Here is a 22,002-nt window from a genome sequence, read left to right as displayed (position 1 = left end):
AATTCTGTCATTTAACTGCAGAGCCCAATGAGGCTGGTTCTATTAATGCCACATTTTACAGAAGAGAACTGAGGCTTAGAAAGATGAGAGACATTCCCAAGGACTCACAGCTAGAACTCCCCAGAGCTGGGACTGGAACCCAGGCAGCTGGGTCCCCAGAGCCCTGGTTCTGCCAAGCCTGTGTTTCCTGAAGTGAGGTATGTGTGACTTGGCTAGAAGAGTCCTTTTTAAATAATACAGATGGAAATTTTAAATTTTAATAGAAACATGTTTCTTTTTAAGACTTTTCTTCTATTTTATTTATGGCAAGGGATGCTGATTTTCCATTTATGACACAAAGTGTCCCTTTAAAGTAAATTTATTTGGGGGCAATAGTAATTGAAAGAAAAGTACTAAGTACCTGATGGCACAATGGGGTGTGCATGTAGGAACAGGGTGGTGGCCTGTTGATGGCAGTGTGCTGCTAAACTCTAGCACATTTATACATGCTCTGGCCCTGCTCACCCTAAGGCCCTATCGTTTTCTTTCCTCACCCCCTATTTGGCCTCGGAGTCATTTGCAGCCCCCTCCAGCCTTCTGTGCCTTTGGACATGCTGTTCCCTCGGCCCGACTTCCTCTTCCTGCTGCTTGGTTTTCTCACCATTGGAGGCTTAACCCAGCTCAGGCATCACTTCCTCCTGAGGTTTTTCTAAAATGGAATGGAAAACCCTCCCACCATGGTACCTTGAGTCACCTGCCCTTAAGCTTATACACACACACATACACACACAATTTTTTTTGTGTGGGGGGTACTAGTGATTGAATCTAGGGTGCTCTACCACTGAGCTACACTCCCAGCCCTTGTACTTTTTAATTTTATTTTATTTTTGAGACAGGTCTTGCTAAGTTGATCAGGCTGGCCTTGAACTTGGCCTCCCAAGTTGTTGGGATCACAGGTGTGCACCACCACCTGGCTCCCTAAACTATATCATACTTTGTTCTCCTCTCTCCCCTCACCACTTCTAGGACTTCACCCAGACTGTGAACTCTGGGAAGTCTGGGATTGTCTGCTTTGGTTCAGCACCTGACACCCAGGAGGGGCTCAATATTTACATGTGCAATTAATAAGTTCAATGAGAAGCCAGGTGAGGGAAAGGTTGGTTCCAGATGGGTGGACAGGAGACAGATGGCTACAGCTTTTGAGAAGGTGGATGTGGGTTTTTGAACTGGATGTTGAGGTAGCATAGAGAGTTAGGGATGATGGTCACCTGGAAACAGTCAGAGATCTTTGAGGGAATCATCTGTCCAAGGGGAAGTGTCAATTTACTTAGTAAATGATGCTGTTTTATCAGTGATCCATCTGGAAGAAAATAAAGGTAAATCCTCCCCTTGCTTCTGACACCACCTACAAAATAGATCCCAGATGGATTTTTTTAAAAAAACTTAATTATATTAACAGAAACTAAAAATATTAGAAGATAATTTAGAAGACTAACTCTTTAACATGGGGATGAGGAAACTTTTCTTAAGACAAGGAACTGAGAAGTCATAAAAGAGAGATGGATTTGGTTATGAAAAATTATTTGTGTGACAACAGGTTCCATAAATAAAATAAAAAATAGACTGAAAAAATATTTGCAATATGTAACAAAGAATTACTATCCCTTCTATAAAAAATAAACTATGAACCAATAAGACAAAAAATAACAAATAGGTTATGGCATAAACAAGCGGTTACAGAAGATATATGTGAAAAGAGATTCTGCTTTACTGGGAGTCTGGGAAATGCAATTTAAAACAACAATGATTGTGTATTTTTAAAAATTAATGGGCGTTATTTTCGAGAGCAGTTCTAAAAATTGCAGAAAAAAAAATTCTGAGTAGATAGTACAGAGAGTTCCCATCCACCACCCACCCCCAGCTTCCCCTATTATTAACAACATAAATCAGTGTGGAACATTTGCCACAATTAACGAGTCAATATTGATATATTATGATTAATTAAAGTTCATAGTTTATTCAAATTTTCTTAATTTTTACCTAGTGTCCTTTTCCTGTTCTAAGATCCATTACAGGATACCCCATGACATATAGTCATCATTCCTCCTGAGTATCCCCCTTTCTCAGACTTCATTGTTTTTGACGGCCTTGACAGTTGGAAGAGTATTAGTCAAGTGTATTGTAGGATGCTGCTCTATTGAAATTTGTGCGATATTTTCCTCATAGGCTGGGGCTATGGATTTTGGGGATAGGTAGAGTGCCACTGTCATCCGTTATATCAAGGGTCCATGCTGTTAGAGTGACTTATGATTCTTGATATTGACCTTGAACACCTGGCTGAAGTACTTTGTCAGATTCCTCTGCTTTAGCACAGTACCCTCCTCTTCCACAGGATACTCTCTAGAAGGAAGTCATTATTGAGCAGCCCACAATTAAGGAGTGAGGAGTTATATTCCCCTTCTTTACAGTAAAGTATTTATGTATTTGGAATTCTGCACAGATTCGTCTCTTCTCCCTCACCTATTAATTTATTCAATAATATAGGCATATCAGCATGAACTCATGGATATTTATATTCCACTTTGGGTTCTATAACCCAAAGTTACTTCATTTTTGGTGTTTATCTCATTATGAGGTGTTTTTTTACCCTTCAGATTGGAAAAAGGAAAAGATCTATTCCAAAGCAGGGCTGCAGCCCAGAGGGTAAACAGCTGCCACTTTGGGGTTGGAACTGCATGTTCTGACCTGAAAGTTCTGGAAGAACAAAGAACAAAAGCAGAGCAATTTGTGCTGTCTAAGCCCATTTTTATTTAAAAAGAAGGAATCTACCTATTTATCTATCCATCCAACTATCTAATTGGTCTCCTGGCAGCTGCTACTGCTCCATTCTCTATCTGTTCTCTACCCAGTGGACACCTGAATGTCCTTTGGCAACACATGCATAGAGATCCCCTCCTTGCCCATAGTGGCTTTCCTGTGCCCTTAGACTAACCTTGAGAATCCTTATGATGGCTCACAGCGCCCTCTATCGAGGCTCCACTCAGTGTCGCTGTGCGGAGAGCCCTCCCCTGGTAACCTTACCTGAAGCAGCCTGGTCCCTCCCCCAGGCCACATCACTGCCACCCATCAGCCCACGGTTTCCTCCAGAGAACTCATCTCTGTTTAATGTACCCCCCCTCGCCCCAGATCCTAAGCCCATGAGGGCAGGGCGGTGGCCACCTTGCTGTTGACTTGTTTGCTGTTGAGCAGTGGCCCAGGGAGAGGCAGAAAAGTGCTTCTCAGTGCTCCTGGCCCCGGGGGGGGGGGGGGGGGGGGGGGGATAGGGGGAGGGGGCTGGGAAGGGAGAGAGGAGATTATCAATTTTGTCTTTAGATACCTCTGGTTTGTTTAATGGGTTACAAAGAACATGTAGTACTACGGTTTATAATTAAAAAGAAAATCCAATAAAGTTAATAAAAAAAAAAGAAAGAAAGAAATTAAAGTTTTCATTTCCCCAGGACAGAATAAGAAGGACGCAGAAGACTTCAAGAGAGAATTTGGTTGGTGTGCCAGGGAGGCAGGTGGTCTCCTGAGGCTGGGGATTGGAGGTGGAGATGGTGGAGAGAAGGGATCAGTGGGGAGACTTGAGGTCCCAGAATAGTTAAGAGACTGTAGTAGAAGCAGCAGGGCGGGAGGCACAGGTGGGGACTGGGGGACCTAGAAGCTGTATTTGTGCAGCCGGCACCATGTGGGTTTTTCTGGGGTGGTGGTAGGGAGCATGGCTGGTAGGGGTGGCTAAGATCCGCTGACCCTCGCTGAAATTTGGACAGCCCAGTCTAGTCCCTGGCCCCAGCATTTCCCGTCTTAGCATCAGTTTTCCCCATAATAATATAGGGGTTAACATAGGAATCCCCAAGATTCTCCAGCTCTGATATCCATTTCAGTGGAAGCTGGCTCCTGGGGTCCCTGGGAACGCCAGGATCCTGCAGAAGCCAGGTTTCCCGCAGCCCCTTACAGAGGCCCCGAACAGGAGGCTTCCGCCTCTGACCAACAGAGGGCGCTGTGGCGGCGCCGCCGGGAGGTCAGCGCGGTTCAGGCTGGTTGTTTGAAGCAGCTAAAGCACGAACTGCGCCCCAAGTTTCCACTGCCTCCCGGTTCATGGGGTCCCTCTCGGTACCGCCCTGGTCGCGCGAGTGTCCACAGGACACGGGTGTCGGGTTCTCCAAGCCTGGGTCGAAGACATAAGGCTGGATCGGGAGCCAGAAGTCATTCCTTCCATGCCCCTGCCTCCAGGAGGTTTCTCAGGGAAGTCCCTGCTGCGGAGTGTGGGGCTGCTCTTCTCACAGGGCATGTCTGCACTTCTGATGCCCCGACTCCCTCTCATGACAGCTGAAAACCTCAAGGGCTGTTTTCAGAGATAGGGAAGTTGATGTTGAAGTCCCCAGAGGGGTGTGTGTGGGGGTGGGGGTGCAGTCAGCCTCTACCCTCAGCATCCTCGAGGCTTCCCCTGCCTAAGCCTAAGAGGGTGGCCAGCTTCCTGGTGCATGCTCAGGACTTACCTGCTCTGCCCAAGGCTAGACCAGCCCTGGACAGCCTTCCTTGTTCAACAGCGTCCCCCAGCAAGGCTTTCCCAAGTCTCCCTGTCCCAGGTCAACCACTCCAACTCCTTCCATGGCCAGGGCTGGCTGGGCCCCAGTGGGGACATCCTGGGGCAGGATCAGCTCCAACCTGCAGGCCTCTCAGTCTACTTGCTTCCTCCTTCTCATTCTCATGCTTCGCTGACTCTGCCATCCCAGGCCTGGCAGGCTCCGGGATGTCCAAAGAACAGAGGAAGCTCCACAGTCTCTTAGTCACCCAGTTTGTCCCTCCTGGAATTCTGGTCATCTGGGCTACCCTCCTTGGAGTGGACTGGGCACACAGCATGAGACCAGGTCCTCATAGAACATTCTGGGACCCTAGCCACCTGATGGCCAAGCCCCCAGGAGGGTCAGGGAAAGGAAACTCCCTCTGACGTGGCCCAGACTGTGAGTTGGAGGAGCCACACACTGGCTTCATTGTCCAGATTCCAAGGGGAAATCCACATGTCCTTGGAGTAAGGGCTCTGGACCCTCACTTCCCCCATTGCTCTCCTCAGTAGGATGGAGGGGCCACATTAGGTTCTTGGCCCAAAGCATAATGGCAGGTGGTGGGAGTGAACTTGGGCCACTGGGCTTCTGAGAAGCACACTCCAGGCCAGCCTCCTGGGAGGGATGCCTGGCACTCAGTGTGGCTTGTGGAGTGGAAAGTATCTATAGCAGGGCCCGCTGGACTAAGATGCTGAATGGATGTGCTGGAGAGAGCTGAGTGACCAGCACCCTGGACCAGTGTGGACAACGGTTCCACCCCCCCAGGACCTTGTCCCTGCTGGCCCTCCCCTTGTGCAGTCCTGTTCTCAGGGTGATACCGTGAACCCCTATTGGTCATGGGAACTGGGCCTATGGAAGCTGCTTCTCAGGATGTCTCTCACTCCCATCAGTTGCTGATTCCAGGTAGAGCACAGGCCTCTCTGCTACAGAGACACAGTGAATAGCGTGGATATGTACAGAGAGGCCATATCAGAAAATATTTGACCGGACATTTGCCCATGCCCAGAGCTGACCCCATGTTTGGCTGACAGAAAGGCAAAGTGGTTAAGATCTTGCCAGGTTCAAATCTGGATTCTAATACTTGCTTACTCTAGCCCTTGGCAAGAAAGACCCTAAACCTTCCTAGCATTGCTTTCCCCACTTGATGTAATAGCTGAGAGGGTCCTCACCAGAAGTGAGCTGAGGCGTGTGTCATACCCTTGAACCTACAAAACTAAGCCAAATAAACCTCTTTTCTTTTTGAGTTAGGCTGTCTCAGACATTATGTTATAGCATCAAAATACAACTAAGAGCGGGCTCAATGGCACACACCTGTAATCCCAGCAACTTGGGAGGCTGAGGCAGGAGGATCGCAAGTTTGAGACCAACCTGAACAACTTAGCAAGGCCCTATCTCAAAATAAAAAAAAAATAAAATAAAATGGCTGGGGGTGTAGCTTAGTGGTAGAGAGCCCTTTGGTTCTATCCCCAGTACTGGGGAAGGAAAAAAAAAATAAAAAGTTCATATATCACCCAAGGAAGCTGCATTTAGGGAGTGACAGAAGGAAACTTGAGGAAGAGGAATAACAGTGGAGATGAGATGGGAACAGCAGGCTAGAGTCAAAGCTCTGACCAGAGAACTGCCACTCTGACTGGAATTCCAGGGACCCACTGGTGGTAAAATCTCTGAAGTAGCTACTTGATCAGTTACTCACACAGGACAGCTACTGCTGGACCTGCCCAGGTCGGGGTCTGGGAGGGATCTGTCACTTGGAGCACCTCACTGGCAGACAGGCCAAGCACATGGGCCACGTACAGACCCCAGGCTCTGTGTGAGGTTGAGTTGTAGGTGCTTGTGCATCATGTAAAATGCACTAGAGGCTCTGGGAGTGTGTGGATACGAGTGTGGACAAAGGAGTGTGAATTTTGAGCATGTGTGTGAAAATACATAACTATGGGCGTCTGTGCAGCCACATATATGTATATACATATGTGCATCAGTGTCTGTCACCACAGGGTCTGGGGTTCCTTTTTGCATATGCACAGAGCTGTGTATACTCTTGAGCATGAATTCAGTAAATATAGGTGTATGTAGGAACAGGACTGTAAGCATCTGTGTGTGTGTGTGTGTGTGTGTGTGTGTGTGTGTGAGAGAGAGAGAGAGAGAGAGAGAGAGAGGGAGGGAGGGTGGGGGTACTGATTCTTACTAGGCATCTTGGTCAAGGGGCTATGGAGAGAAGCAAGCCCCCAGAAAAAGGTGTCAGAAAAGCTTGGGCACCCTGTGAAACTGGAATTCTGTGGTTGCTTAGAAATGGCCAACCGGAATGCATATGCAAATCAGATAAAAGCAATATGCAAATGAGCAGATTTCTCTTTCTGGCCTGTGCTGGGGCCCAGGAATCCTCCTGGAGCCCTGGGGGCAGGGGGAGTGGAAAGTGGACCGGAGCTCCCTGTCACCTTGGTTCCTTCCAGCTTGTGGATTAAGGCTCAAAACCTCACAAGACCCCACGGCTACCATGAGACCCCATGGGAGACTTTCAGCTGCCACAGAGCCTAGTTCCCAGCTGTGGTAGGGGTGGAGGAGGAGGGGCAGGAGCTGGGTGGGAGCCCCCAGACCCCACCACGGAGAATGGATGTCACAGTGACAGCTGGCCCGGCCTTCATTCACCAGTCAAGCCCAGTTGCTGGGGCGCCAGGGTGAGGAGGGATCAAGGGCAGACGGAAGGCCTGGGGATGGGCATGCAGGGCCTCCTGGGATTCACTGGCGCCCAAGTCACAGAAGCGGAGAAGCTGGTAGCCCTTGACCTCCTCCCTGCCTGCAAGGGACTCTAGATGGCCCAGCGTGGAGTCACAAGGCCAGGACTGTGCCTTGGCTCTTCACTCCAGGCTTATCCCTCTGCCAGGCAGGGTGTCTGCTGCACATGTGCCGCATGCGCAGTGCACACCACGCCTGTGCTTCACACCCCGCAGGCCCTGTGCACAGAGCACCAGCACCCAGGACCCGACCCTGGCGCGCCCAGCGCAGCTCCTGGAACACCTCCCTCCAAGAGCTCAGGCCTCAGGGGGCCTTTCTTCCTTTACTCCCAGGCACATGTCTCCCCACAGGCTGGCCAGGGGTGCTTGGCTTCCCCGCCTCCGTGGGCTCCCGAACACACTATGTTTGGGACCGCGCCAGCAGCTGTCTCTGCTCCCCACAGCTCGGGATCCACTTTCCCTGATGCAGAGGCTGTGACTCTTCCCTTCAGCTAAGAACCCTGAAGGCAGGAACTGTGTACCCCTCCAGCTAAGAGCTCCTTGAGGGTGGTAACTGTCCCCACTCTCCGGCTCTCCTGCAGGTGGGTGTGTCTGCCGTGGCCGCATCAAGGCTGGGATCTGCGCAGTGCCAATGGTCTGGGGTGAATGGACAGATAAAAGGCCTTGCTTCATGCTTAATCGAAGGTCAAGGGTCAAACCTCATGAGGACCAGGAAGGGAAACCCTATCTGAATCTCTGGAGGGCCAGCCAGCCCAGGGTAAAAACCTGCTACCCTGCCATGGCCACAGTCCTTCACGCTGTCCAGCCAGATGAGCCCTGGAATTCCCCAACACAGGGCATGTTCACGGGTTTATATTCCTTTTCCCCAGGAAGTCCTTCTGAGTGTCATCCTTAAATCTCCTGTGTTGTGGCATTTCTTCTCTGTGGTTTCATGAGATTCTTACCCGGGTGACTCCTTAGTTTTTCCAAAGTGTATTGTCCCTGTCGAACAATGTGAGGGCCTGGAGAGGTCTCCATGAGCATTCCAGGGTCATCACCTCATGGGTAAATTCAGGCCAGCAGAATGGACAGAAAAAGCCCACAGGAATGGAGGGCAGAGGACCCCCAGCCCTTGCTTGTTCCTGGGCACGTTCTGCAGCACCCCCCAGTCTCTGCCCCAAGGAACCCTCCTAAAGGTGAGAGTGAACTTCAGGCCTCTGTCCTGTGCCCCTCGAGCCCCTCAGCAGTCTCCCTGGCAGTGGCAGCGGGGTGAGCTTAGGGCTGGGACTGTGTACCCCACAGGCAGCCACAGCTGGGGCTGGGGAGGGCCGTGGGGCGAGGGCTGAGCCCTGGTGGGGACCCTCTGGACCTCCCGCCTGGCCCCGAGAGATGCTTCCGAGATAAAGTGGCGACCCTGCTGCCCCAGAGCCCAGTGAGCTCGGTTCAGGAAATGGAGGGCGTCTGGTGAGTGTTTCAGGATGACATGACCCACTCCCTTTGGTCCTGGCCCCTCAGGAGGTTGGGGAATGGGCAGAGTCTGGCCGCCAGACCACAGTCCCCGCACTGGCAGGAAACAGACCTCTCTGGGGAGTCCTCTGTCCTCGGAGAGCCTGGTGCTCTGACCTCAGGCAGCCCAATGCGATGGAGGAGGCAGGGCCCGTGCCCTTGGGGCTCCAGGTTGAAAGCAGGCAGCCCCTGGCCCCTCTCCTTTAATAATTCATAGCCCTCCCATTGCGATGAGTTTAATGTCTGTCTGCCTGTCCTGGCCGGGCTGGGATCTCTGCAAGACCGCTCCTCTGGTCCCCGCTGTCTGAACCCAGCACAAGGCCTGGCCTGGGCTGACTAGGCACAGAAATGCGTAGAATGGACAGGGAGCCACAGGCCAGCTGCCAGGGAGAAGCCAGTGCTTTTCCCGGCTGCAGGTCCCATCAGGCCCCAGGAGCTACTGATTTTCCTCCTAAACATGGACTTGACCTTCCCTGGGCTCCCTGCCCCTGGAGACCCAGCCATTCCATTCCCTTCTCACAGAAGCCAAAGCCAAGCTCCCCAACCCACATGGGAACTGCCCCCTCACCTGGCCCCAAGCCTCCCATGGCTCCCCACTGCTCCTCGCCTGGCATTCTCGGCCTTTCCCACCCGGCCGCACAGAGCCACCCTGGAACCTTTTCTCAATAGCCCTGTCCCTCTCTCTGTCACCCACTGGGGGCTGCAGGCAGGACTCCTGCTGTGTCCTGTGGCTTTGGGTTCTTCGTCTCTCCTGGTGTCTGTCCATTCACCTTTAAATCTGCCTCCCAACGTGCCCCAGGACGCAGGCGCAGAGCTCTCTGGACACTGGATCCACCCACGCTGCCTCCTCCACCACCTCCTCTTGACTTCCTCTGTCACTTGTCACATCAGGGATGGTTTTGTCTGCTGATGTGCTTGTGTGTCCAACTCCTGCCTCACCAACTGCAGCGTGAGTTCACAGTGGCGCTGACGTCACTACCCGGAGCATGATGGCACTTACTACTGTCACCAGCAGCCCTGGTAGAGCAGGTCTTCCCTTCCTCCACCCTCCCCGGATCGCATGCTGTAGCTTCTGTGCTCACTGTCACCTTTCAAACAGGGAGGCAGTAACTCAGTTAACCGTCCAGGTTAACTGTGACTCGTGTGACTCGTGTGACTCGTGGGTGGGGAGCTATGCTGGTCCCCCAGGCTTCGCCACTGCACCCTGCTGCCTCCAGGCCCTGCCAGGCCATTTCTCCTGCTCCTACTCCTCCTGGACCCACTCCTGTTTCTCTGCTGGGAGGCTGAGGGCAATTGGAGATCTGAGGTGAGGACCAGTGGCCAGAGGGGGGCAGTCAGTATCTGCCATAGAGATGGACTACAGTGCCAGAGTCAGAATAGATAGGAGCAAGGTCAGACAATAAAAAGAACTTCCAGATCCTGGCACCTTTGAGGGCAAAACCTGTGTCTTGTTTTTGTAAACCAAATGAATATGTGAACCAGAAGCAAGGGAGGACTCTGTCTAGACAGAGGAGGCTGCAGAGGTGGTTGAGGGCTGGGGACAGGGGGATGGCAGTGATGAATTCATAGGGACAGAGTAGGGAGGGGGCATGCTGGGAGAGGAGGGGCTAAGCACCCCTCCCGGTGGCTTGCTCAGGCCTCTGACCACGGGTGCTTTGGCTCAGGGAGTGGAACCTGTTTGAGTTGTCCCCTCTTTGTCCTCCTTCCTGGGTTATTGGCAGGCCTGCGGTCCCACAGGCTAGCCGGCCAGCTGTGGGGCTGTCTGGGGCTGTGTCTGGCGCAATGGGGTGTGAGAACATCTGGGGCTGGGTGAGCAGAACAGGGAAGACGTGGGGCGTGGGGCCGTGGACCCTGGGGCCTGCTGAGATGGGTACAGCAGGGCAAACCACCCCAGGGGACTCCCGCGACCAGGAACCCTGGGCGTCTAGCTGGCTGTGGGTCTCTGTGCCCTGCAGGAGGGCTGGCTGGGCGCTTCCCTTCACAGGGTGCCGCTTGGAGGGAGGATTCTCAAAGCAGGCAGCCAGGAGTCCGTGCTGGTGGCCTTGTTGGGGAGAGAGGGAGAATCGGAGACAAGGAGGCCGCCTTCAGACCGAGCACGTCGTGGCCAACCGGAGAAGCGCTGTGCCCCTCTTACCACTTCTCTCCTGGGGTGTGGTCCAGAGGCACCCCTCGGTCAGGCTGCGTCCTGACACCACCCACCGAGGACTCACCACACTAGGTCAGGTAGCCGGTGCTTTGATCTCACAAGCCCCCATTCTTTCCTTCCAGCTTATATCCCAGATGTCATTGATGGTCTGGTTAGTGGCTGTGTCCCCACTAAGATCCCTGAGGTCCCCTCTCTGCTGATTCAATAAAGCACTCCCAGTGCCAAGCACAGAGAAGGAAACAGGACACGGAGGTCCACGACAAGACATCGTCATGTCCTCCCCACCCCACAAATGCTCACAGCTGCCCATGCCCCCAGCCACTCGCTTGCTGTGGTCGGTCGGATCTCTCCATCTAAGGCCCTGCAATCAACAGCGACATTGCTCGCCAGATTAGCTTTGCTGGAACTGTCCTTTCCCCTCCCCACCCCCACCACGGTTGCCTTCAAAATCCCACCAGGCGGAGCTCAGAGTACCCCAACTCTTAGAAGCTTTCCCAGAGTCCCCGAAGGATCTAAGGTGACTTCTTCATTTGGGGTGGCCCTTCCCCTTGCAGAGGGGGGTCCCAGAGCCTTGTCAACCTGCCATACCCACAGCGTGCCTGGGGGATGGCCCTTTGTTGGGTCAAAGGTGAAGAAAGGGTCCACACCCAGCCCCTGTCCTGGCCCGATGGCAGGTCTCTGTGACTGATGGCGGCAGGAGTCTATAGAAGGAGGGGTAGTAAGGTGACAAAGCCCCTTAGTGGGATGGTATGGCAGAGGCATGTGAGGTGACCCCCTTCCTATAATCCTCTCCCCGCTAGTGGAGGCAGGACATGTGACTAGCTTCCAGTCAGCACAATAAGTCAAATGTGCAATGAAGGCCCCAAACCAGCTGCCTTTGGGTTGTCAGAGGGAGGGTGCTCTGGGTGGGCCTGACTTCATCGGGTGAAAGTTCTTAAAAGAAGGACCGAGGCCCTCCCTGAGGTCAGAGTAACCTACTAGGTGGAAAGAAATAAGCTTCCCTGTGGTGGGAGGGCCTGGGACAGGCCTTCAGGAGCCAAGAGCAGCCCCACAACCTGAACCTCAGTTCCTCACTGAGCTGTGCCAGTACCACATGACTTGGGTCCCTTGAATTCCAGAAAGGAATGCATCCTGGCCAACTCCTTGACTGCAGCCAGTGAGGGCCTGAGGACATCGCCCAGATTTGTGACCCCGGAACCTGGGAGACATTGATGCGTGTGTGCTGGCTGAAGGATTGGAGGCTCAGCAGTGGACACGGGAGGGAGGCCTGAGAGGAGAGGCCCCAAGGGAGCCAGGGTGGGGCAGAGGCATGCAGGGGGCAAGGACCCCTGGAGGACAGGAGGCTGAACTCAGGTCTTCACGCACCCACCTGCGCCTCTCCTGGAGTTACCCACCCCTGCCATCCCCCAGTGCTTAGTTCAGTGAGCCCATGTGAAACCAACCTGACCTCAGTGGGTGATTAGGAGGTACACGGTTTGGGGATCCCAGGCTCCGGTCTCCTTGAATTCAGACCAACATCAGGATAACACTAAACCTATCCCAAACACACACCCCAACACGAACACCAACTGTAAGCCCCAAATTACCATAGAGGCAGGTGAAACACGGATCCCCAACCCTCACCACCCCCCTACAGGGCCCTGGCGCCGCCTGTGGTCCAGACGGGCCCCGAGCAGACAGCTGCTGCTCCCCTCAGCTCTTCTCCGGTTATTGTGACCAGGCGGGCTGCAGGGGGAAGAGTTCACAGTCAACCATGGCGGGTCAGCAGCTGGGGCTCCAGATGTGGGGAGCCCAGAGCCTGGGATAGTGTTACACCCAAGTGGCTGGTCTGCTTTCCCAGGAGAGACAGGGATGTTAGGGTGGCTGGGGATGGAGTGGGGGGTTCCTACCCTATCCTCACCCCAGCTCTGCTCTTGGGCCCCTCCTGGGTGTGGGCAACCTGCTGTCCGTTGAAAGGGAAGGAGAGCTGGATCCTCACTCAATAGGGGTGCAAACCACCACCCCCTTTGGTTCCCTCCTGCCCTTGAAGAGAACCAGACCCAGATGTCCCAAGGCCTTGCTGGAAGCCTCCAGCCAGAGCAGCTGGTGGGAGGAGGCTGACCCCTCTCCAGCCCCTTCCTGTTGTTCAGAGTGAATACACCAGGATTCAGTTTCTCCACTGACCCCTCCCCTGCCAGCCCCTGCCCAGGGCTCCCGTCCATCCTGTCTCCCCTGGCTCCGCCAGAGCCTCTCCAGGATCTAGACAAAGAAGCCATCTCAGGTTCCCTTGTGAGGCGCCTGCCCTTTGATCTGCCCCTCCTCCTGCTCGGGGTTCTGGGGTGCCCCAGGGTGGGGGAGCTCCATCCAGGGACAGGCACCCAGAGATAAGATCTGGGATGGGAAGGAGCCCAGGATAAAAAGGACTTGAAAGGGTGCCGACAGGCCCCACTTCTCTGGCCTTCCCTCTGCCTGCCTGCCCAGCCTTTACCCCATCATCTGCCCATTGTCCTCTCCCCAGGCCCTGGGCTCCCATCAGGACCCTGGCTGGAAGGTTCTTAGGACACTGACTTCCAAGGCCCTCCAGCTTCCCAGAGACTCTGTGGGGGAAAGATACCCATTGCATGGAGCAGAGCCACTCAAAACAGAGTCCCAGGATACCTGCTGCAATGGGGTCACGTGGGGACTCAGGGCCCTGCCCTGTCCCACACTCACTGAACCCATTACAGGAGGGGCCTGGGCATGTGCACATTCAGCAAGTTCCCAGTTGATACCACAGGACCCCTTGGTCCTCACTCTCAGAATCTTCAGGGACACAGCAATGGATCCATCATGAGCCACCTCCTCACCCAGGCCTTGGCACCCTGCAGGGACTAGAAGGGAGCTCTGGACTCCTGCCAGACCTCCAGGGCTTAGCCCCTTACATCACAGGGGCTCTCCTTTCCAGGAAACCCCAGATCTGTCCTCTTCTGCTGCTCCCCTTGGGGACTGCAAGCTTCAAACAGTGTCCACTGGACGGGGCCCCCAGACAGGTCCCTCTCTCCTTTTCATTTCTTGCCAGGTCCTCAGGGCAGGCAGGGTGGCAAGCAGTTCTGAGTTTGTGCTCCAGGCCCAGCCCCAGCCTCACCATGTACCCGCTTGAAGCCTGGGATAACTCCCGGGTCTCCCTTGGTTTCAACTTCTGAGATCTTCTCTGAGTCCCACCGCTCTGCCAGCTCCTCTTCTCTCTAGCCAGGGGACTTTCTCTCCCCCAAGTTCACTTTCTTCTATTTTTTATTCCCATGCCCCCTACACTCGTTGCCCCGGGCTTCCTCCCGCTCATTCTGCCATAGACGCCCTTGTTCTCTTGCACCCTGGCAGTCTGACCCTTCAGGGAGGAGACCTGGGTGGGTCAGGAAGACCAGGCAGAGGTCTTCATTACCTACAAGACTCAGGCTGCTGCTCCAAATGGAGTAACTGGGATTGTATTTGTCCCCTCTTCAAAATAACTGAGACAGCCAGAGGGGGTGTACCAAGGAGTGGTTTCAAGAGACTGGACACCCCGCAGAGAAGAACAGTGGTCCCCCAGAGAGGGGGAGCCAATGAGCCCCAAGAGCCCCCCACTTTGGCACAGGGAGGGAACCAAGGCAGAGTGGAGAGGGGGTTCCCAGAGAAGAGGAGATGGAGGAGAGAGTCAGAGGGACCACGGTGACTAGAGTTAGCAGGCCGGAGAGGAGAGGCCTGGAGAATGGCCAACCCTGAATGAGCAGAGGGTGTGCGGCAGAGTAGTGCTTAGCGTGTGTGAGGAGACCTCCCTTGGCTGGAAAAGCCGATCCCAGAGGATTTAAGAACAGGGCCTGATGTTCACCAGGGGCTGGGAATTGTGCCTGTTTCCACCAGCCGGACTGGAAAAATTCATCATTCAAGTGGCATCGTGCAGAGTGCTCAGGAAGGTTTTACTTTAATCATGGGGAATAATGAGCCCCAGACCCAACACTGCTCTGGACCTGTTTTTGAAAAAGAACAAAGTTGGGCAACTAACTTGACCTGGTTTCAAGACTTATTATAAAGCTATAGTAATCCAGACAGGATGGTGTTGGTGTATAGACAAATAGATCAATACCGGAAATAGACCTACCTGCACACTGGCAACTGATTTTGGACAAAGGTCTGAAGGCAGTTCAGAAGAGAAAGGAGAGCTAAAAAGAAGGGTGATCCATGTATCTCAACCATACACAAAAATAAACTCAAAAAATTTCAGAAATCTGGGGCTAGGGTTATAGCTCAGTGCTAGAGTACCTACCTAGCATGTGTAAGGCACTGAGTTCAATTCTCAGCACCACATAAAAATAAATAAAATAAAGATCCATCAACAACTAAAAAAATTTTTTTCAATTAAGAGATTCAAATGCAAAACTTAAAATTATGAACTTTCTAGGAAAAAAATATTTGTGAAGCTGTGACACACACTTATAATCCTAGCTACTGGGGAGGCTGAGGCAGGAAGATCTCATTTGAGGCTATCCTGGGCAACTTAGTAAGACCCAGTCTCAAAATAAAAATTTAAAAAGGGCTGGGAGTATAGTTCAGTAATAAAGTGTCCCTGGGTTCAATCCCCAGTAAAACTATTGTGACCTTGGACTAGGCAAAGGTTTATTAGATATGAGGCTGAAACCAGGATTCATGAAAAAGCAAGTTGACAAATTGGACTTCATCAAAATAAGCCTCTTCTTTTCCAATGACACTGTTAGGAACATGAAAAGACAAGCCACAGACGAGGAAAAATATTTGCGAAACACATTTTTGGAAAAAAAAAAAGGACTTGTATTCAAAATACACAAAGAACTCTAAAGATCAACAAAAAGAAAACAAACCAATTAAAAAATAGGCAAAAGATCTGAACAGACACTTCCCAAAGAAGGGACACAGATGGCAAATAAGCATGAGAAGAGTCTTAGCATTATATGTCATCAGGGATGTGCAAATTAAAACAAAAATGAGACACAACTACACACCTATCAAAATGGCCCAAAGTTCAAAACTGACAATGTCCATTGCTAACGAGGGCACGGAGCAAAAGGAATTTTCATGGTTGCTGGTGGGGTACAAAACAGTGAAGCCACCTTGTTTTCTTTTCTTTTTTTGAGGGGGGGGAAGGTGTACCCGGGATTGAACTCAGGGGCACTCAACCAGTGAGCCACATCCCCAGCCCTATTTTGTATTTTATTTAGAGACAGGTTCTCACTGAGTTGCTTAGGGCCTTGCTTTTGCTGAGGCTGGCTTTGAACTCGTGATCCTCCTGTCTCAGCCACCCTGGCCGATGGGATTATAGGCATGCTCCACCGTGCCCAGCCACAGTGAAACCACTTTGGTAGTTTGATATAAAGCTAAATCTATGTGATCCAGCAGTCAACGCTCCTAATCCTTTACCTTGTTTTTAGCAGCTTTTGATTTTTAATTTGTTCTAATTTGTTACACATGACAGTAGAATGCATTTGGACACCTCATACATAAATGGAGTATAACTTCTCATTTGTCTGGTTGTACATGATGTAGAGTTATGCAGGCCATGTGACCATATCTGCACATAGGGTAATAATGTCCGATTCATTCTACTATCATTCTTACCCCCATGCCTCCTCCCCTTGCATCACTCCCCTCTGTCTATTCCAAAATACCTCTATTCTCCCCTCACTTATTGTGAATTAGAATCTGCATACCAGAGGAAACATTCGGCCTTTTGTTCTTTGGGACTGGCTTATTTTGCTTAGTATAATATTCTCCAGTTCCACCCATTTACTGGCAAATGCCACAATTTCATTCTTCTTTAAGGCTGAGTGATATTCCATTGTGTATATGTACCATAGTTTCTTTATCCATTCATCTGTTGAAGGGCACCAAGGTTGGTTCCATAGTTTAGCTATTGTGAATTGAGCTGCTATAAACATTGATATGGCTGCATCACTATAGTACACTAATTTTAAGTCCTTTGGGTATAAACCTAGGAGTGGGATGACTAGGTCAAATGGTGGTTCCATTCCAAGTTTTCTGAGAAATCTCCATACTGCTTTCCATAGGGTTGCACCAATTTGCAGTCCCACCAGCAACGTATAAGTGTACCATTTTCCCCACATTCTCACCAACCTTTATTGTTTCAGCAGCTTTATTTGTAGTCGCCTCAAATTGGAAGCAACCAAGATGCTTCCAGAAAGTGAATGAATATACAAACTGTGTACATCCATCCAGGGGAATATGATTCAATGACAAAAGAAAAGACATGGATGGATTGTAAATGCCTATTTCTAAGTGAAAAAAGGGTGGGGATGACCAGAGAGAATGGAGAATGTGACCATCCAATCTATCACAGAGGTACAAAGACCTCCCTAAAGGAGGGAAGGAGAAAGGTGCCGCCCAGGTGAATGTGGAAATGAGCAGCGTCTGTGAGATTAAAGTCCAGAGAAATTGTGCTGAAGCTACACTCTAGTCGATAAAGACAGTTCCCACAGTGTATGGGTAGCATTCTGACATTGCCCTATGTGTGCCCTAGAGGTAAACAATCAAGTAAACGGTGGGAGCCAGGTTTCTCACTATTCAGTGGTAGGTTACAGGTGGTCAAGGAGGGAGGGTGAGAAAGGCAGAATGATCTATGGATTAGAAATGAAGACATCAGTGTGAACTCGTGTTTGGCCTCCTAGAGATAAAGATGGGTTCATGTATTTCTTTGCCCTTTCAGCTGAGAAGGCCTAGAAGCACCCATGCCCTGTTGGAAATTAGTCTACCTAGTGCTTGTTAGAAATCTATTTAGTTTCTTATTTCTTTTCTTTTTGGTACGGGGATTGAACCCAGGGGTGCTTAACCACTGAGCTGCATCCCCAGACCTTTTTTATATTTTTATTTAGAGACAGGGTCTCGCTGAGTTGCTTAGTGCCTCGTCGTTGCTGAGGGCTGGCTTTGGACTCACAATCATCCTGCCTGAGCCCTTGGGATTAAAGGTGTGCACCACCACTCCCAGCCCTATTTTGGCTTCTTACAAACAATTCCAATGTGGAATCCTTGGAGAAATTACTTATTTTAGGACTTGGACAGGAAACACACAAGATGTGCCTGGAGCATCTTGTGGCGGCAGAGAACAAGGGTGAACGTGTGCTCAAACAAACACACCCCCCCACACACACACCAGTGATGGAGACAAGCCAAGGGAACACAGAAACTAACGAGAGCTTCTAAAGAGAGCTGCTGGCATTCTCGAGGTCCCGGATTCCATCCCCAGTGCTAGGGGAAAAAAATTCCCCAAAAGCCAAAACTGGAATAATTTAAGCAACAAAATAAAGGAGTATTGGGCTAAAACCCAGTGTATAAAATAAAGATCTGTGAGTCCACGCTGATGTCAGTAAATGTTTGAATAAATTAAATAAACGGGGGAGTGGAGACCAATCTCTGGTGTGGAAGAATTTCAAGTAATATGTATCTCTACAGTCTGCCCTTCGTACCCGTAGGTTCCACATCTGTGGATTAAACCAGTCACAGATCAAACGGATTTGCAAGAACTGTGTCTGTACTGAACACGTGCGGAACTTTTCTTGCCATTATTCCTTAACCAGCATAACAACTATTTACATGGCATTTACATTGTTGTTATGGTTTGGATGTCATGTGTCTCTCAGAAGCTCGTGTGTGAGACAATGCAAGAAGGTTCAGAGGAGAATCTTGGGTTATGAGAGCCTTAACCCAATCAGTGGATTAATCCCCTGATGGGATTAATTGAGTGGTAACTGAAGGCCAGTAGGGTGTGGCTGGAGGAGGTGAGCACTGGGGGCATGTCTTTGGAGTACATATATGTTGTATCTGACCCGTGAGCCTCTTTCCCTCTCTGCTTCTTGATCATCCTGTGAGCTGCTTCCCTCTGCCACACTCTTCTATCAAGATGCTCAGCCTCACTGCAAGCCCAGAGCAATGGACCTAGCTGTCCATGGACTGAGATCTCCGAAACCGTGAGCCCTCCCATAAACTTTTCCTCTTCTACAATTGTTCTAGTCACAGTAGCAAAAAAAGATGACTAAAACAATAATATTAGGTATTATAAGTAATCTTGAGATGACTTAAAGCTTACAGGAGGATATGTAGGTTGTGTGCAAATACCAAGCCATTTTATATATGGGACTTGATCATTCTTGGGTTTTGGTATCTATGTGGTATCCTGGGGTGTCCCCCATAGATACCAAGGGACAAATGGACTCCACTCCTGAGGTGGAGCACAGCTTTCTGCTCCCCAGCACAAGCTTCTTCCAAAGAGTACGGTATGGAAAGAGGGAAAGGAGTAATTTTGCATTGGAAACACCTGACAAATACCTCAGCCAGGTGATCAAGGTCAACATCAACAGTGGAAAGCACTGTCAGCACTATGTACTCTGAGTATGATGTGATAAAAATGGAATTTCCTGCGGGGCACAGGGGTGCACCCCTATAATTCCAGCAGCTCAGAAGGCTAAGGCAGGAAGAACTGAGTTCAAAGCCAGCCCCAACAACTTAGCAAGGCCCTAAGCAATTCAGCAAGACCTTGTCTCTAAAATAAAAATACAAAAATGGGCTGGGGATGTAGCTCAGTGGTTAAGTGCCCCTGGGTTCAGTCCCTGGTACCAAAAAATAAAACAAAAATAAAAATTTTACTTCCTTCCCCAACCTCATAGCCCCAGTCTAATCATGAGAAAAACATCAGACAAATCCCACTGGAGGAACATTCCACAAAACCAGTACTCCTCAAGACTGGCCAAGGTCATCAAAAAACAAGAAAGTCTGAGAAACTGTCACAAAGAAGCCTCAGGAAAGATGACTACTTATTGTAATATTCTGAATAGAACAGCAAAGGAAAAACCTTAGGTAGCAAATCTAAATAAAGCATGGACTTTAATTAATACCAATGTACCATATTGGTTCATTACATCAACCAAACAAATGCACAGTATTTTTTTTTAGTTGTATATGGACACAATATCTTTATTTTATTTGTTTATTTTTATGTGGTGCCGGGGATCAAACCCAGTGCCTCATGCATATTAGGCAAGCACTCCACCACTGAGCCACAACTATGTCCTCCCAAATGCACAGTATTAATGTAAGATGTTAATAATAGAGAAAACTGGGTATGGGTTATATAGGATTTACTGTCTTTGTGATTTTTCTACAAATCTATCACTTATCTAAAATAAAAATCTTATTTTATTCTTTCGTTAGTAGAGATTGAATCCACTTAGGTAAATCCCCACCCCACCCTCCTTAAAAATATTTATGTTTTAGTTGTAGTTAGACACAATACCTTATTTTATTTATTTATTTTTGTGTGGTGCTGAGGATTGAACCCAGGGCCTCACACGTGCTAGATGAGTGCTCACTGCTGAGCCACAACCCCAGCCCCCAGTCCTTAAAATTTTTTATTTTTAGACAAGTTCTCACTAAGTTGCTGAGGCTGGCCTTGAATTTGCAATCTTCCCAGCTCAGCCTCCAAAGTCACTGGGATTACAGATGTGCACAACCACATCTGTCTTAAAATAATGATCTTATTTTTTAAAAATGAGGTGAGCTGTATACATATATACTATAAATTCTATATACACATATATACTATATATACATATATGTGTCATATATACATATGTACTTATGTATATGTGTGTATATATATGTATATGTATGTATATATGTATGTATATACATATATATACACACACACATAAGATATATAATTTTTTTTGGCACAAGGGATTAAACCCAGGGATGCTGAACCACTGAGTCACACCCCTAGCCCTTTTTTATTTTTTATTTTGAGACAAAATCTTTCTAAGTTGCTTAGAGTCTCACTAAGGCTAGCTTTGAACTTGTGATCTTCCTGTCAGCTACCTCAGCCGCCTCAGCAGCAGTGATTTCAGACATGTGCCACTGTGCCTGGCTGAGAAATAATATTTTAATAATGTTTCATCAAGGGCTGGGGATGTGGCTCAAGCCGTAGCGTGCTCGCTTGGCATGCGTGCGGCCCGGGTTCGATCCTCAGCACCACATACAAACAAAGATGTTGTATCCGCCAAAAACTAAAAAATAAATATTAAATCTCTCTCTCACTCTCATTTTCTCTTTAAAAAAAAATAATAATATTTCATCATGGATTTGTATTCATAAATATATAAAAAAAATTCAAAACTCAACCATATGAGACAATCATCTCATATTAATTGTTGACTTAATCACTTTACAAAATATACATATATCATTATTATTGTATACTATACTGTTTTGTATAGTATAAATATATACAGTTTTTATTTGTCAATTATACCCACCCAAAAGATGGGGGGGGGAATAAAATAAAAATTCAGACACAGAAAAATATTTTTAAATAAATCAATAAGAAGTGGGCAAAACCAGGACTGGGAGCATAGGTCAGTGGTAGAGTGCTCACCTTTCACTGGGTTTGATCCTCAGTGTGGAGGGGGTGGAGAGTAGAGGGGAATATTCTCGAACAGACATTTTACTAAGGAAGATACACAGCATGTTCTCATGCAATAAGTATAAGAAAAGTAGCCCAGCGTGGTGGCCCACGCCAGAAGCTGAGGAAGGGTCTCCTAAATTCCAGCCCAACCTGGAACTTAGTGAGACACTGACTCCAAATTAAAAAATAAAAAGAAATATAGTTCAGTGGTAGAGTGCCCCAGAGTTAAAAACAAACAAACAAACAAAAAAAAACATGGAAGATGATCAACACCATTAGGGAAACATCAATTAGAAAAACACTGACACCACTACCCAAATGTTAATGATGAAAACAACACACAGAATAATTAATTGTACGGAATGTTGGCAAGGATGTGGAAGAATTGGGGACTTTCATGTGGGAGGGTAGTCAACAGGACATGACTAGGATGGCTGTGGGGGTGGGGGATGGGTCTCTGTAATCCCAGGGACTCTGGAGATTGGGGAAAGAGGATCCCATATTCAAGACCAGCCTCAGCCATTTAGCTAGGCCCTAAGCAATTTAGTGAGACCCTGCCTCAAAATAAAAAATAAAAAGGGCTGGGGATGTGGCTCAGTGGTTAAATGCCCCTGAGTTCAA

This window comes from Callospermophilus lateralis, chromosome 11 (assembly GCF_048772815.1).
Source record: "Callospermophilus lateralis isolate mCalLat2 chromosome 11, mCalLat2.hap1, whole genome shotgun sequence".
Taxonomy (NCBI): domain Eukaryota; kingdom Metazoa; phylum Chordata; class Mammalia; order Rodentia; family Sciuridae; genus Callospermophilus; species Callospermophilus lateralis.
This window is presented reverse-complemented; position numbering follows the sequence as displayed.